We start from the raw sequence: 16,192 nt of genomic DNA, 5'->3' as shown, positions 1-16,192 counted from the left end.
GTGGGCTGCCTATGCCCAGGAACTGAGACTTGTAAGTGTCTTACTTACCTCACAATCTAACCAATACTTACCTCCCCTAGGAGCTGTTGATTTTTGCACTGTGTCTACTTTTAAAATAGCTTGTTGCCATTTTAACAAAAACTGTATATGTTATTGCTCAAATTCAAAGTTCCTAACTTACCCGTGTGGAGTACCTTGCATTTTATGTATTTACTTCAAATCTTGAATTTGTGGTTCTAAAAATAAATTAAGAAAAGTTATTTTTCTATATCAAAACTATTGGCCTGGAGTTAAGTCTTTGAGTGTGTGTTCTTCATTTAATGCCTGTGTGTGTACAACAAATGCTTAACTCTACCCTCTGATAAGCCTACTGCTCGACCACACTACCAAAAAATAGAGCATTGGAATTATCACATTTTGCCTCTATCTTACCTCTAAAGGGAACCCTTGGACTCTGTGCACACTATCTCTTACTTTGAGATAGTATATACAGAGCCAACTTCCTACAAGGTCAATCCAATGGAAAACCATACAACTGTGCAAAACCACTGAAACCTACCAATCATACTATGAAATGCAGAGCAAGAGTAAAACATGGTGGAGAACATGAGTTATGGTACGGTATGTATTGTTATGACACCACGGGCAGCATACAGCACTTATAAAAGACAATTTATTTTTTTGAGTTTGAGGTGTTTCTAAGAAGAACCTTTTTTATTTTTTTAATTATGTTGCTTTTATGGTTTTGTTTTTTGGGGGTGTTTCTACTTTTATATGGAACGTTTTGTGGCAAACCGCACTTGCAAACTTTTTTGCTTTTATTGGTGTTCCTCAATTTCCTCACCACCTATACTGAAATGTTGCTTGCCACATCATATGTGAATATTACAATCCAACCAGTAGATTGATGCCGCTCTTAGGACTGGCATTATTTTATCCTGTTCCTTCTGCAGGATCTCTTTGGCACAACTGGCAATTGCCCAGTATTGGACCTGCCCTTTTTTGCAGGGTCACTCACAGATTTGTGGCTTCTGATTCTGAATCTTTTTGTGTTGGCATTAGAACTCTGCATACTTTAACACTGTTGCCCAGTGCTAAGATGCATGTGCTCTTTACCTAAAACATGGTATAATTGGCTTAGATCTAATTGTTATATGTAATGTACTTGTAAGTCCCTAGTAAATGGTACTAAATATGTCAATGACCTGTAAATTAAATATGGCTAATGGGCCAACAGCACTCATTGTGCTACCCTCTGAAGTAGCATTTTAAAACATGTATCCGTCCTGCCACCATAGTGTATAGTGCAGTTTTGCACTGCCATTTTGACTTAGCAAACTTAACCTTTTACCAGGCCTACATCTTCTTTTTTAATACTAATACGTCTCCTCTAAGATTGGCCTTACAGGCTCATAGGGCAAGGTGCCTTGTATCCAAGCAGCAGGACATATGGATTTAGGTTTTGCATTTCCTGGTAGTGAAAAGCTCTTAAAGTCGTTTTTCACTACTATAAGGCCTGTCTCTCCCATTGACTAACATGGGTCAACTTATTACAATTAATAATGGATAGCTTTTGATTGGGAGCAGATAGGGGTATGCTATTAAGACTGAAATACATTTTAATGTAACATCCTTTTCAATGGTAAAGTCGGAATTCTGAAAATTCCACTTTTAGAAAGTTGCTTTAGAAAAATGAGGAAAACCCAGTAACCCCAGGACCCGGGTACTTAAGTATATCAAAAAGTTTTAAGGCACCAAGGGGGAAGTGTAGCACTAACTTCCACGGCAAGAATTTGTGATCCTTGTAAACAAACAAGGTTAATCTAATATATGTTCCTTTCATTCAAACAACATTTTATCATAAATAAAATCATGAATCAATCTATTAAGGAGCTTCTCAGATAACGGTGCAGTGAACGTGATACTTTTAGAAATTGGCATTTTCTTGTCCTAATCATTTATGTCTCCTCCCAGTGTCCTGTGTCACATGACTGTGAATAGCTCTGCTGTTGTGGATTGTGGATTTCTTCCAGGCAGTGACATGAAAGGGGGTTAGGTGTGGACAGGAAGGGCCATCCAGCCAGGGTGGTTGGGGGTGGAGCTAGACCCAAGCCCACTTACATTTCAAAGGGGTTTTTCTACTGCACACCCAAATGAACCTGACACTAGTCTTTTGTACCATCAGACTCCTTGGAGCCTTGACAGGAAAAGGGAAGAACTTTCCAGAACCAGATATGTCGGTAGCATAGGGAATGTCCCCACTTCAAAGACTGGCACCAGGTATACATATTGGACCTCCGGAGACTCTCTTCAGTACACTACCTGACATATGGACACAACAGAGGAAGGAATGTCTTGTTTCCCAGAGGACTGTCCTGTTGCTTGAGGCCTGCCTTATGCTCTGGAGGACAGTCTTGCTGCTTGAGGCCTGCCCTGCTGTCTGAGAAGAAATACTGGCCATACTCTTTTCATACCAAGCTACCTGAATGACTCCAAGACTCAGTTGGCTGATCTCCTGTATGAGCTACAGGGACACAAAAGGCTCCAGAGGCCTCCCTGCAACTGCCTAACTTACTTGCCATGCTGGACCTGCCTAAGCCGGCCTGAATCCTTCTGGCCTCTGCTAGAGTGAGTCACAGATCCCCAAGAGGTTCCTCCTCATGTCCTGAACCCTTGGCTGGCATTAGAATGCAATCATCTACAAGAAAAGGTGAAATCCTGAAGTTTAGGGCTATTTCAGTCAGTGACTAGGCCCATTCATGCTGAGACTCTACCAACCGTAACTACTGCAAACGCAACGCGACAATGAACCTGACTCTCATGCTACAGCAACTGCCAGTAATGTCTGGCAGTGTGAGAGCTGTACTTATGCTACATCTACAGCACCCTGCAGTGACCAACAAAGAGAAGTGCCAGCAATGACCATCTGTGATGCCTAATGAACCCTTCACATGACAATGACAACAGCCCATGCCATCCGGCCTGCTTATGCCACTACAGGGATGACCATCCATGACACACTCCCTACTCTTCGGGGCTTTCTTCACTAAGAATGGAACTCTTTGCGCTGGACATGGAGAAGGTAACCTTTTCATTGTTACTTACTTGGCCTCTCTAACTACCGCATGCCCCATTGAGGTTGCCCTGAAATTGTAACTTTCCACTGGTTTAGCACAACCAGACGCCCACGAGTAGTGCTGTACGAAATTATTCTATACATAAGTGCTATATGTTCCTAAAACTTTGAAATTGTATATCTCTGGTTCTACTAATTAGATGTTTGTAGTTTTGGTATCATTTTATTTATTAAAAAATCTTAATTGGTTTGTGATTTTCTTGTTTTCACTTTATTACTGTTTGTGTGCTGCTTAAATAATTTACACGTTGCCTCTAAATTAAGCTTTACTGTTTTGTGCCAAGCTACCAGAGGGTTAAGCACAGGTCAGTTTAGTGAGTTTTTGTGGATCTCCCTGATAAGGATTGTGGTTATTGCTTGAGTAGGGCTTCCACCCCCTCAATCAATATTGATTTTTTACAGTCAGCCTCCTCTGCTTCCACACATTTTCTCTCCCTCTGCTACTTTCCATGCTCCGGTGCTTAGACTTGAAAAGTCTCTGAATAGTAGACATTCAAAAGGAGAAGCAATATGACGTCCATGGGCCCTGGGCTAAACGTTTGGTCACAGATTTTGCACATCATATTGGGTGTTTTTGTTATCTTCTCACCTGTTGAATGGTTGGGGAAACTCTCAGACATAAGATCCCTTGCTTCCTCAACCACCATCTGCTGCCTCTCAAAGGCACTTCTTTTGCTTCCTCTGGTGCAGCTTAACTCAAGGGTCCTGGATGGCTAGTATCTTGAAGATGGGCCATCATTTTCTGATTTTCAGTAGTTGTCACGGTTTCGGGCGGGTCTGATCAGAACTCTGGTTGGGCCACCCCTTGAGATCACCGAATATCCTAAAGAGGTAGTATACTGGGGCAGAAGAGCAGCTAAAGGCTTACACGGAAAGGACAGCTATGGACAGGAACAGAAAAGTAAAAGCAGAGCAACCCTTGTGTGAACAAACAGGAAACAGATTACTAATGGACAAACATGCTGGGGTTGTACACAGAGTAAGGCGCAGAACCTCCCACAGTGACAGGGAATGTCAATGCCCCTGTGCAGTTTGCTCTTACAGGTAGTCACCCTGCCAGCCCCATAGAAAGGAGGCAGCAGAAGTGATTTTGCCTCTGGACCCTAGAGTACAAACAAGGATAGTACTTACATACACAAGACACGCTCTTGTGGGTCCAGCTGGAAACACAGTGGCGATTCCTGAGAAAACAGCAATAGCACACTGTCACTGATAGGCACGAAAGACAACGTATAACACTAGTCAAGGATGGGGGCTGGAATTGCCTCCTGGAAACCAGGAGCCAACCCCAGTACAGAGGAGGACACTTATACACTGGTGAAGACTGATAGAACACTTACCAGACACAAATAAACAAGAAGAAATGGAAACAGAAGGGAACAAACTAAGAGGCAGAGGCAAGAACTGGGAACAGGCTCAGGCTGAAGCAAAGGCGGGACTAGGACTTGAAAACAGGGTGCAAACTTCTGGCTGGAACAAACAGAGATAGGACTGGGAAACTGAGAGCAGGCTCTGGCTGGAACAGACAAGGACAGGGCTGGAATACAGGGAGTAGGAATAAGCAGTAAACAGGACTGGGAAACAGAGAGCAGGATCAGGCTAAAACAAGGCAGGAGCAGAACAGAGAAACAGGGAGCAGGCTCTGGAAGAAACAAACAGGTACAAGGCTAAGAGATAGGGAGCAGACTCTGGCTGGAACAATCAGGAGCAGGGCAGAGAACCAGGAAACAGGATCAAGCTGGAACAGCACAGGAACAAAACTGGAACACCATCCGATAAGGAGTCTGTAACACAATGGAATCGAACTCCAATGCACAACGGGAATCTTGAGGAAATGGCTGCTTATAAGCCGGTCCAAGCTGGGCTGCACAGAAGAGGTCTCAGGTGTGTGTAGTTTCAGACACTTGCAAGTCCTGGAGGAGAGGAACCAGTGAAAAGGAGCAACTGGACTTCTCCCATAGAAAACAATGGGAAACAGAATCCGGGCTTTCCTGACTACCAGACTGTGCATTATGGGATTTGCAGTCCCAGGAAGCAAATGTAGTGCTACACAAGTGTACCATGGAGAAAAGAGAAACAAACAGGAGTCGGCAAGGGACTCTTGATAAGTGTTTAAGGTGATACCCAGGCTTCCAACACTCGACTTACAGCGCCCCCTAGAGATGGGACGACAGAGTTGTAACAGTAGTGAGGTACAGTGACACCTTTTCTTGTCACCTGCCTCTGTTAGGATTTTACCATCCAGCCACTAGATGGTGCTCATGAATGCCCTCTGGAGTCCTGCCTTTATCCCTGAATATGATATTATACACTTCTTCGCCTTGCATTGCCACATACACTTTGTATTCCAATGGAGGCTTCCACACTACCATCCTGATGCATGATGGTCCTATTATTGCTTTCTGTTTCCAAACCCTGCCTCAATCACAAGCTGGTGGTAGTATTCTAATCTCTACCTTGATTCCTGGATCCCACAACCTTTCTGACCTCTTTACATCTGCATTCTGAACTTTTAATTCCCTTGTCACCAACCTGTACTCCGGTCCTGGCTTTTCTGTGTCCCATCCTGTGTCTGCTAGTCTCCCTGGTATGCCACTTGTCAAGTCCCAGTGCTGCCATCCTTTCATTGGTGGTTCCCTGATTCCTCACACTTGGTTGATTGCTTGCACCGGGCCCTCTCCCTGCACGGGTGCTCCTCCCCTTAATCTCCTGCTATTTCTGCATGGAGGCCCCAGAGTGCTGTGGCTTGCAACTGATCTCACTGCTGTATCTTCTTGCTTTCTCTCTGATCCACCAGATATATTCCAGGATTGCCTTGTGTTTAAGTTTTCATTGTTGTTTGATTCTATGTTTCTGTTTTGACTAGCTAGATTTCTGACAGTGTGTCTCAAAATGGTGCCTTTTACTCCTCTTGACATGGAAATTGCACATGTTTTCTAGAGAGTTAGTTGAAGTGTTAGATAATCAGCTGCTCCATAACAAATAAAATAGTGCACAGACATCACAGAAAGTACAACCATCATTGCTAGGCATAGCAGCTAGGCACACTTTAAAGAAAAGTTGAGTTGAGTATGATCAACTCCAACATTTTATATGTGGCCTCAGGGTTCATTCAGGAGACTGTTTTAGAAAGATGAACTTTCTTTATTTCTTTTTTCACTATTAACCATCAACCAATCATGGCAGTAGTTTGCAGCCTGGTTTCCCAGACCAGATTCAAGTCACTCAAAATGACATCAGTGATCTGCATTCAGTACAAATAGGTCCAATAAACTTATAATCTGTTTGTCAGGTCAGCAGACTGTGAATTCCATATTAGGTATACTAAGTCGGTAGCCTAGTTGCTGAAGTCACGGGTACTGCACCATTCTAGCTGCACTAAGTCCACAGCCTGGAAAACTAATCTGTGGTCTACCATACATGGACAGTTTTTACATTATTTTATTGCTTTGAAGGTCCATTGTGGGTCTCTATACTTTCACCTGCAGGGCAGATTGTGCTTACTCCACGCCTGTGGCATCTGTCTTTTTTCCTTTAATGGTGACTGCAGTAGTAATTTTACCCTTATAGCCAGCCAGTTTTTGTCTGCCAATCCAAAGTGATCAACATGATCCACCTAACCAACAGGAGAACTTCATTTAAATAATTTTAGTGTGCAGATATTCATGGACGAAGTTCTTGATATGTGCGTACTGAAATGGCCAAATATATAAAAGTATAAATCCATTAAGCCCCACAGAGCGCCTTTCTAAAGGCTCCTATTTCAAAACCTACTGAATGGAATTACACCAATCCAAAAAAGCAGACTTGCTGAATTGATTCATGCACAGATTGACATATACCCATTGTTAGAAATGGGGTCTTTGGTTGGCAGTCAGGTTACCCCCTGTCCAAGCAAGTACCCTCACTCTAGTCAGTGTAAGTCACACACAATCCAAATTATCCTGTGTCTGCCCTCGGGTAGCTTGGCACTGAGCAGTCAGGTGTAACTTAGAAGGCAATGTGTAAAGTATTTGTGCAATAAATCATGCAATAACACAGTAGAACACCACACAAATACACTACACGGTGTTTAGAAAAATACATAATATTTATCTGATAAGATGCAAGTCAAAACGAGTAAGATGCAATAAGTATATGTTGAAATATCACTGTAAAAATGATATAAAGTGTCTTTAGACTCTTAAAAGCAACAATTCTCTCTTGCAATCAAAATCTCCGCAAGGAACCGCAGAGGAGGAGATGCGTGGAAAACAGGGAGGTGTGTGTCGATTTCTTGGGTCGCACACAGCGATGCGTTGTTTATTTTTCAAGCAGGGGAGGTTTTGCATCGATTTCCAGCACTCGGTCTTGGGTCCTCTTCGGGTTGCGGAGTTTTCTGACACCCCGGGGACGATGCGTTGTAATCCAGTGCTGACAGGATGAAGTCACAGGGCTGCGTCGATCCAGTGGGCGTTGTTTGAAAATTTCTACTGCACGCCGGACGCTGCATCGATTCCTCTCTGCAGGTCGGGCTACCTCGTTCTGCTCGGGTGTGCGTTGATCCAGTGGGCCATGTGTTAAATTTCCAGTCGCTATACTGGTGCTGCATCGATCTTCTCCTTGTGAAGTCGGGCTGCGCCGTTTCTGTTCAGCGTGCAGTGAATCTTTCACCATAATGCAGGCTGTGCGTCATTTCTGGCAGGCTGTGCGTCGATTTTCGCTACACAGGGAGTTCTTCTTGCAGGAATGAAGTCTTTTTGGTCCTGAGACTTCAGGGAACAGGAGGCAAGCTCTATCTAAGCTCTTGGAGAGCACTTCTCAGCACAGCCAGAGAGCAGCAAGGCAGCAGGGCAACAGCAAGGCAGCAGTCCTTCACAGAAAACAGTCAGCTGAGTCCTTTGTGCAGCCAGGCAGTTCTTCTTGGCAGGTTGCAGGTTCTTGTTCAGATTCTCTTCTCCAGGAAGTGACTGTGACAAGAGTGTCTTGTCAAGAAGTGCCTAAGTTGGTAGGGTCAGAGACCCAGCTTAAATACCCAAATGTGCCTTTGAAGTGGGGGAGACTTCAAAGAGTGGCTTAGAAGTGCACAATGTCCCCTTTCAGTTCCATCCTGTTTGCCAGGGTCCCAGTAGGGGGTGTGGCAGTCCTTTGTGTGAGGGCAGGCTACTGTCCTTTGACATGTAAGTGCCAAGCCCTCCACCCTCCCAGCCCAGGAAGACTCATTCAATATGCAAATGTATGCAAGTGCGACTGAGCATCCTGTGTTTGGGGTTTGTATGAGTGAATGCACAAGGGAACTGTCAACTAAACCTAGCCAGACATGGATTGTAAGGTACAGAAGGATTTAAGTGTATAGAAATGCTCACTTTCTAAAAGTAGCATTTCAAAAATAGTAATATAAAATCCAACTTCACCATTAAGCAGGATTTTGTATCACCATTCTGGCCATACTAAATATGACCTGGCTACTCTTTCCAGATCAGGATCTACCACTCAAACAGTATATGAGGGTAGCTCTAATGCTATCCTATGAAGTGAGCAGGCCTCACAGAAGTGTAAAAACGAATTTAGGAGTTTTACACTACCAGGACATATAGCACACACATGTTCATGTCCTGCCTTTTACCTACACAGCACCCTGCCCTATGGGCTACCTAGGGCCTACCTTAGGGGTGACTTATATGTAGAAATAGGGGAGTTTAAGGCTTGGCAAGTACTTTTAAAGCAGTGGAAGTGAAACTGCACTCACAGGCTCTGCAGAGGCAGGCTTGAGAAATGGTTAGGGGGCTACTTATGTGGGTGGCACCACCAGTGCTGCAGCCCACTAGTAGCATTTAACTTACAGGCCCTGTGCACATGTAGTGCACTTGACTAGGGACTTACAAGTAGATTAAATAAGCTAATTGTCTATGAGCCAATGTCACCATGTTTTAAGGAGAGTGCATATGCACTTTAGCACTGGTTAGCAGTGGTAAAGTGTGGAGAGTCCTAAAGCCAGCAAAAATTAGGTCAGAAAAAGAGGAAGAGAAAGGCAAAAAGTTTGGGGGTGACCCTGCAGAAAGGCCATTTCCAACACCCATTCACCAGCTTTTTCTGTCGGCGTGAGCAAAGATTGCTATGGAATCTACTGAACTTTTTTCTCTTCCTTAGATGAAAATTGACTTGACAGACCTTAGAGGACTACTCTATAAAATTACCAAATTTAGTTCCGATCCTTCCACTGGGGCCAAAGTTATAGTATTGGAAAATGAAAAAATGTATTTTCAATGGAAAACTATCACGAACTATAACTATACAGTGGTGATTTCCATTGTGTAGTTTAACTGGACAAACAGCACGTGATGACCATGCATAAAAATGTATTTATCTTTAGTTTCTGAACATTATATATTTTTTTATATTGTACTGTAAGGCGGTGAATACATATAGCACTTCATTTGTAAGAACAATGAATATTCCAGTATATGCTTGAATCTCGGATTTCACTGTGATACAAGCACTTTCAAAGTTTGTAAAATGATCAAGCTAGGTGAGAGACATTATGTTTAATAAAAACACAGTAAACAATCTAGGTATAGTACCTGGAACTGTTCCTATGTCTGATTGTTATGCTAGAACTGTATGGAAGGAACCATCATGCAGTGGCATTTATATTAAAATAAGAACTATAATATATACACTAGTTTATGGCTACTTGTACAGATGGGTAGCAGCTAAGAACAGACTTCTTTCCATCTGCTTAAGAGAGTGGAGGAATGTAAAGCTAGTTCTTTTTTTTTCCAGCAGCCTGTCTCTCAATGCTGCAACATTCTGTATGTCACATTTATACTTTAGGTTTGCATTAGAAATGTATGATTTGAGTCTACAGTTCAAGTTAGACTGTTGAGGTTAATGGCTACATAGGGAGATAGAGGCACGTGTATATAGTAGAATGCTCATACATTCTACAGTGGCAGGACTTCTGGAGGTTGCAGGTAGAGGAGCTGTCTGGGACTGAGATGAGCTGGTACTGAGTGGAGCTATTGATGGTGTTGTAAATAAATCTACAATAAATTCTTCAGTTGCTGCCATCGCCATTCATGTTGTGGTGTTTGCAACTTAACACTTGCGACGAGTGAAGTCTGATAGGGGACAGATGAGTGGATCACCACCAATTCCTCTGCATCATATACTGACTGCCAATAGATCGTATTGAACTCATTACAAACTGATGCAAGTGCGCTCATTATTAATTTAATACGAGTTTTGTGAGGATACTTTATATGAATTTTTGGTGCATTTCTTATTTTTGGAGTGGAATCTGCTGTGAGGCACGAGAAGAGCAGAACCTCGAGCGTATCTCTGTCTACATGGCAGCAGTGTGTGGAAGTGTGCATGCAACCCCATGTCACTGTGGAGATGTGAGGAGTCTCAAGCGCTCTGTTTTTACATAGTGCCACATAAGTGGACGTTGTGGTGCAACACCGCCTAGTCACTTTCTTGGAGCAGGTTGATGTTTCAAATCATGATGCTGGAAGCTGCACTTGCATTACCAACATGTAGTGTGCATCGTCAGTGCGTTGGTAGCCATTTTGGAATGGGGCAATCTTCCACACATTGATGCTGGGAGCACTGCTTGCGTCATGTTAATTATTCCTGACTGTTTTGTGCCAAGCTATCAGAGGGTTAAGCGCAGGTCAGTTTAGTGAGTTGGTGGTTCCCCCTTGCTTCAGTAGGGCAACCAATAACTTGATTTTTTACAGTCAGCCTCCTCAGCTTCCACACATTTTCTCTCCCTCTGCTACTTTCCAGAGTAGTCTGAAAGTGTTGGAAATTGCATTGCTTCTCTTAAAATTCTTACTCACACCTATGACTTTGAAGACCTCATAGACCCTTTGAACAGGGATTCGTTGGTGTGATGCACAAGCTGCAATAGGGGGCAAGAGAAGATTTTAGCCAAAAACCCTACTGTTAAGGATCCACTTGAGATTACCGAGAGTATGGAGAATGATTCTGGGTGGTTGAAGAAAATGAGTGGTCAAACGTCTGACAGACGTTGTGTGGAAATCGGTATACATGTTATTTACCAAGGTGGAGGGGAATTAGAGTGTGACACTAGTGTTCAAAGAACGTTGGCTAAGAGTGTTAAATCAAAACCTTCTTCTGCATTCCGGGATAACAGAATCAAATGTTATATGTGTGGCAATACTTCTCATTTATCTAATAGTCCCAACTGTTTTGCCAGGAACTCTATTTGTTTTAACTGTTTTGTTGAAGGACATTATGCTCATGTATGCACAGCTGAGAAAATTAAGAGGGTTGATGATGTTGCTGATGGTGTGAGGAGGGTAGTCCTCAATGCCATTCCCCTGCTGAATACATTGGTGTTTTGGTGATGATTGAGTGTAAAGTTGATATTGAGGAAAGAAGTTCATGTTTTTTGTTAGAAATGGGGTGTTAGACCTGGCAGCCTTAGGTTGCTGTTCCCCCAACTTTTTGTCTGCCTCCCTCCATTTTTCTGATCTCCTTTTTTCTGGTTTTAGGACTCTGCACACTTGCCACTGCAGTAAGGAAGCAATGTTGTATACCCAGATATCGATGTGTCCCCTTGCGTCAGAGGAAAGAATCGACTCATCACCTCTGCAAAAATCAGAGCAACGCTTTACTTTCCGACGCCTTACCTCCTCTGTGACCCACAGTGTCTTTAATTTTGATGCATCCCAGCTACCATATTCTAAAGAGATTCATTCATTGGTTCATATGGATTAATACTTAAACAGCTAAAAAGTGATATCTTGACTTGTGCATGTTGGATTTTTGTTGTTTTGATCTTGTTTTATTCAGATAAGTAACAAATATTGTTCTAAACTGGAGTGGAGTACCTTCTATGGTGTTTTCACTGTGTAGCTGTATGAATTATCACACACATACTTCACACATTGCCTCTGAAGTTAAGTCTGCATGCTCTGTGCCAAGCTACCGGAGGGTGAGCACAGGATAATTTAGGTTGTGTTATGACTTACCCTGACTAGGACTGTGGTCCATACTTGGACAGGTTGCATACCTCTGCCAACCAGAGACCCAATGTCTAAAATGGGGTCTCTAATTGGCAGTGGTTTGCACTCTGTACAAGTAGGCACCCTCACTTGAGTCAGGGTTACCTCCTTGGTAGCATGACACGAACAGTCCGGCTTATCTCAGAGGCAATGCGTAAAGTCTTCTGTAACTGCACACACAGTAGCACAGTGAAAACACTACGAAAGGACTCCACCAGTTTGAAAAAATAGCCAATATTTATCTGAATAAAACAAGACCAAAATGACAAACAACCAACATACACAAGTCAAAATATCTTTTTTTTAAGTTTAAGAAAGTCGTAATCCATAGGAATCAGTGGATGTATCTCATTAGTACAAAGTACCTGGGATGCATCAAAAACAAAGGTCATGAGGGCCAAAGAAGAGGTGCGGCACTGGAAAAACAAAGCGGTTCATCACCACACAGAGGAGGTGATGCCTCAATTCTTTCCTCGCAGTTGAGACGATGTGTCGGTTCCTTACTTGCAGGGAAGTTAATGTGTCGATTCTTTCCTCACCTTAAAGGCCATTTGCAGATTTCCAGATATGCAGCCTCGATTCCTTACAGCAGTGCGGGGTCAATGAAAAATTGGTGCCCAGGGATGATGCGTGGAAAATCCAGACGTGCTGTGTTGATGGGGCCGTGGTGCAACTGTCACAGCATCGATTCTGCAGCTGCAAAAGAGCTGCTCCATCATTTTTTCAGTCACAAAGACAGGAGCCGCCTCAATCTTTCTGAGGTGGCGCATTGATGTATTGGTTTTCTCCTTCAGATCACCAGCTTGCGCTTGCAAGGGCCCAGGGACTGGAGTTGGTACCACTCAGCAAGTTAGGACTCTCAGCAGAAGAGCCCACGCACTGGCAGAGGAAGTATTTGATGTCACTGAGACTTCTTAACAGGAGGCAAACTCAGTCCAAGCCCTTGGAGAACCTTTGGAAGCAGGATGTAGAAAGTCAAGTCCAGTCCTTTCACTCCCAGGACAGAACAGAAGCAGCAGGAAAGCACAACAAAGCAGCAAGCAGAGTGGCAGTCCCTCCTGCAGCATCCAGCGCTTCTTCCTGGCTGAATTAACCTAGTCAAGAAGGATTCTAGCTATTTGTTGTCAGAGGTCCAATACATATACCCATGTGTGTCTTTGAAGTAGGCAAACTTCAAAGAGAAGTTTTTGTAGTGCACAAGACTCTGGCCCCAGATACACTCCAGGGGGTTGGAGACTGCTTTGTGTGAGGACAGGTACAGCTCTTTTCAGGAGCAAATGTCAGCTCATACCACCATTCTAGCTCAGGAAGACCCATGAAACCGAGGATGGGCCATTAGGATATGCAGGGCACACCTCAGTTCCTTTTGTGTGAGTGTCTAGAGCAAATGCACAGACAGTCTGTAGGAAAGTACCATCTTGCCTGGCATGTTACCCCCATATTTCACTGTATATATGTTGTTTTAGTGTATGTGTCACTGGGACCCTGCCAGCCAGGGTCCCAGTGCTCATAAGTGTGCCCTGTATGTGTTCCCTGTGTGATGACTAACTGTCTCACTGAAGCTCTGCTCATCATAACCTCAGTGTTTATGCTCTCTCTGCTTTCTAAATTGTCACTAACAGGCTAGTGACCAATTTCACAAATTCATATTGGCATACTGGAACACCCTTATAATTCCCTAGTATATGGTACTGAGGTACCCAGGGTATTGGGGTTCCAGGAGATCCCTATGGGCTGCAGCATTTCTTTTGCCACCCATAGGGAGCTATGACAATTCTTACACAGGCCTGCCACTGCAGCCTGAGTGAAATAACGTCCACGTTATTTCACAGCCATTTACCACTGTACTTAAGTAACTTATAAGTCACCTATATGTCTAACCTTAACCTGGTAAAGGTTGGGTGCTAAGTTACTTAGTGTGTGGGCACCCTGGCACTAGCCAAGGTGCCCCCACATCGTTCAGGGCAAATTCCCCGGACTTTGTGAGGGCGGGGACACCATTTCACGCGTGCACTATACATGGGTCACTACCTATGTATAGCGTCACAATAGTAACTCCGAACATGGCCATGTAACATGTCTAAGATCATGAAATTGCCACCCCAATGCCATCCAGGCATTGGGGAGACAATTCCATGATCCCCCGATTCTCTAGCACAGACCTGGGTACTGCCAAACTGCCTTTCCCGGGGTTTCACTGCAGCTGCTGCAGCTGCCAACCCCTCAGACAGGTTTCTGCCCTTCTGGGGTCCAGCCAGGCCTGGCCCAGGAAGGCAGAACAAAGGACTTCCTCAGAGAGAGGGTGTTACACCATCTCCCTTTGGAAAAAGGTGTCAGGGCTGGGGAGGAGTAGCCTCCCCCAGCCTCTGGAAATGCTTTGATGGGCACAGATGGTGCCCATCTCTGCATAAGCCAGTCTACACCGGTTCAGGGACCCCCCAGCCCTGCTCTGGCGTGAAACTGGACAAAGGAAAGGGGAGTGACCACTCCCCTGACCTGCACCTCCCAGGGGAGGTGCCCAGGGCTCCTCCAGTGTGCTCCAGACCTCTGCCATCTTGGAAACAGAGGTGCTGCTGGCACACTGGACTGCTCTGAGTGGCCAGTGCCAGCAGGTGATGTCAGAGACTCTTTCTGATAGGCTCTTACCTGTGTTGCTAGCCTATCCTCCTTCCTAGGTAGCCAAACCTCCTTTTCTGGCTATTTAGGGTCTCTGCTTTGGGGAATTCTTTAGATAACGAATGCAAGAGCTCATCAGAGTTCCTCTGCATCTCTCTCTTCACCTTCTGCCAAAGGATCGACCGCTGACTGCTCAGGACGCCTGCAAAACCGCAACAAAGTAGCCAAAGACGACTACTGCAACCTTGTATCGCTTCTCCTGCCGCTTTCTCACCTGTTTCCTGGTGGTGCATGCTCTGGGGGTAGCCTGCCTCCTTCTTGCACCAGGAGCTCTGAAGAAATCTCCCGTGGGACGACGGAATCTTCCCCCTGCAACCGCAGGCAACAAAAGACTGCATCACCGATCCTCTTGGTCCCCTCTCAGCATGACGAGCGTGGTCCCTGGAACTCAGCAACTCTGTCCAAGTGACTCCCACAGTCCAGTGACTCTTCAGTCCAAGTTTGGTGGAGGTAAGTCTTTGCCTCCCCACGTTAGACTCCATTGCTGGGTACCGCGTGATTTGCAGCTGCTCCGGCTCCTGTGCACTCTTCCAGGATTTCCTTCATGCACAGCCAAGCCTGGGTCCCCGACACTCTAACCTGCAGTGCACAACCTCCTGAGTTGTCCTCCGGCATCGTGGGACTCCCTTTTGTGTCTTCGTGTGAGCTCCGGTTCACTCCTCTTCCAAGTGCTTGTTCCGGTACTTCTGTGGGTGCTGCCTGCTTCTGTGAGGGTTCCCTGACTTGCTGGATGCCCCCTCTGTCTCCTCATCCAAGTGGTGACATCCTGGTCCCTCCTGGGCCACAGCAGCATCTAAAAACCCTAACCACGACCCTTGCAGCTAGCAAGGCTTGTTTGCGGTCTTTCTGCATGGGAACACGTCTGCAAGCTTCTTCACGACGTGGGATATCTATCCTCCAAAGGGGAAGTTCCTAGTCCTCTTTGTTCTTGCAGAATCCACAGCTTCTACCATCCGGTGGCAGCTTCTTTGCACCCTCAGCTGGCATTTCCTGGGCATCTGCCCAATCTCGACTTTGTCACGACTCTTGGACTTGGTCCCCTTGTTCCACAGGTACTCTCGTCCGGAAATCCACTTTGGTTGAATTGCTGGTGTTGGTCTTCCTTGCAGAATTCCCCTATCATGACTTCTGTGCCCCCCTGGGAATATAGGTGCCCTTTACACCTACTTTTCAGGGTCTTGGAGTGGGCTATTTTTCTAACACTCACTGTTTTCTTACAGTCCCAGCGACCCTCTACAAGCTCACATAGGTTTGGGGTCCATTCGTGGTTCGCATTCCACTTTTGGAGTATATGGTTTGTGTTGCCCCTATACCTATGTGCTCCTATTGCAATCTACTGTAACTTTACATTGCTTGCATTACTTCC

Source organism: Pleurodeles waltl, chromosome 4_1 (genome assembly GCF_031143425.1).
Source record: "Pleurodeles waltl isolate 20211129_DDA chromosome 4_1, aPleWal1.hap1.20221129, whole genome shotgun sequence".
In the NCBI taxonomy this organism is placed as follows: Eukaryota; Metazoa; Chordata; class Amphibia; order Caudata; family Salamandridae; genus Pleurodeles; species Pleurodeles waltl.
The sequence above is the reverse complement of the archived record's forward strand: the minus strand, read 5'-3'. Positions refer to the sequence as shown.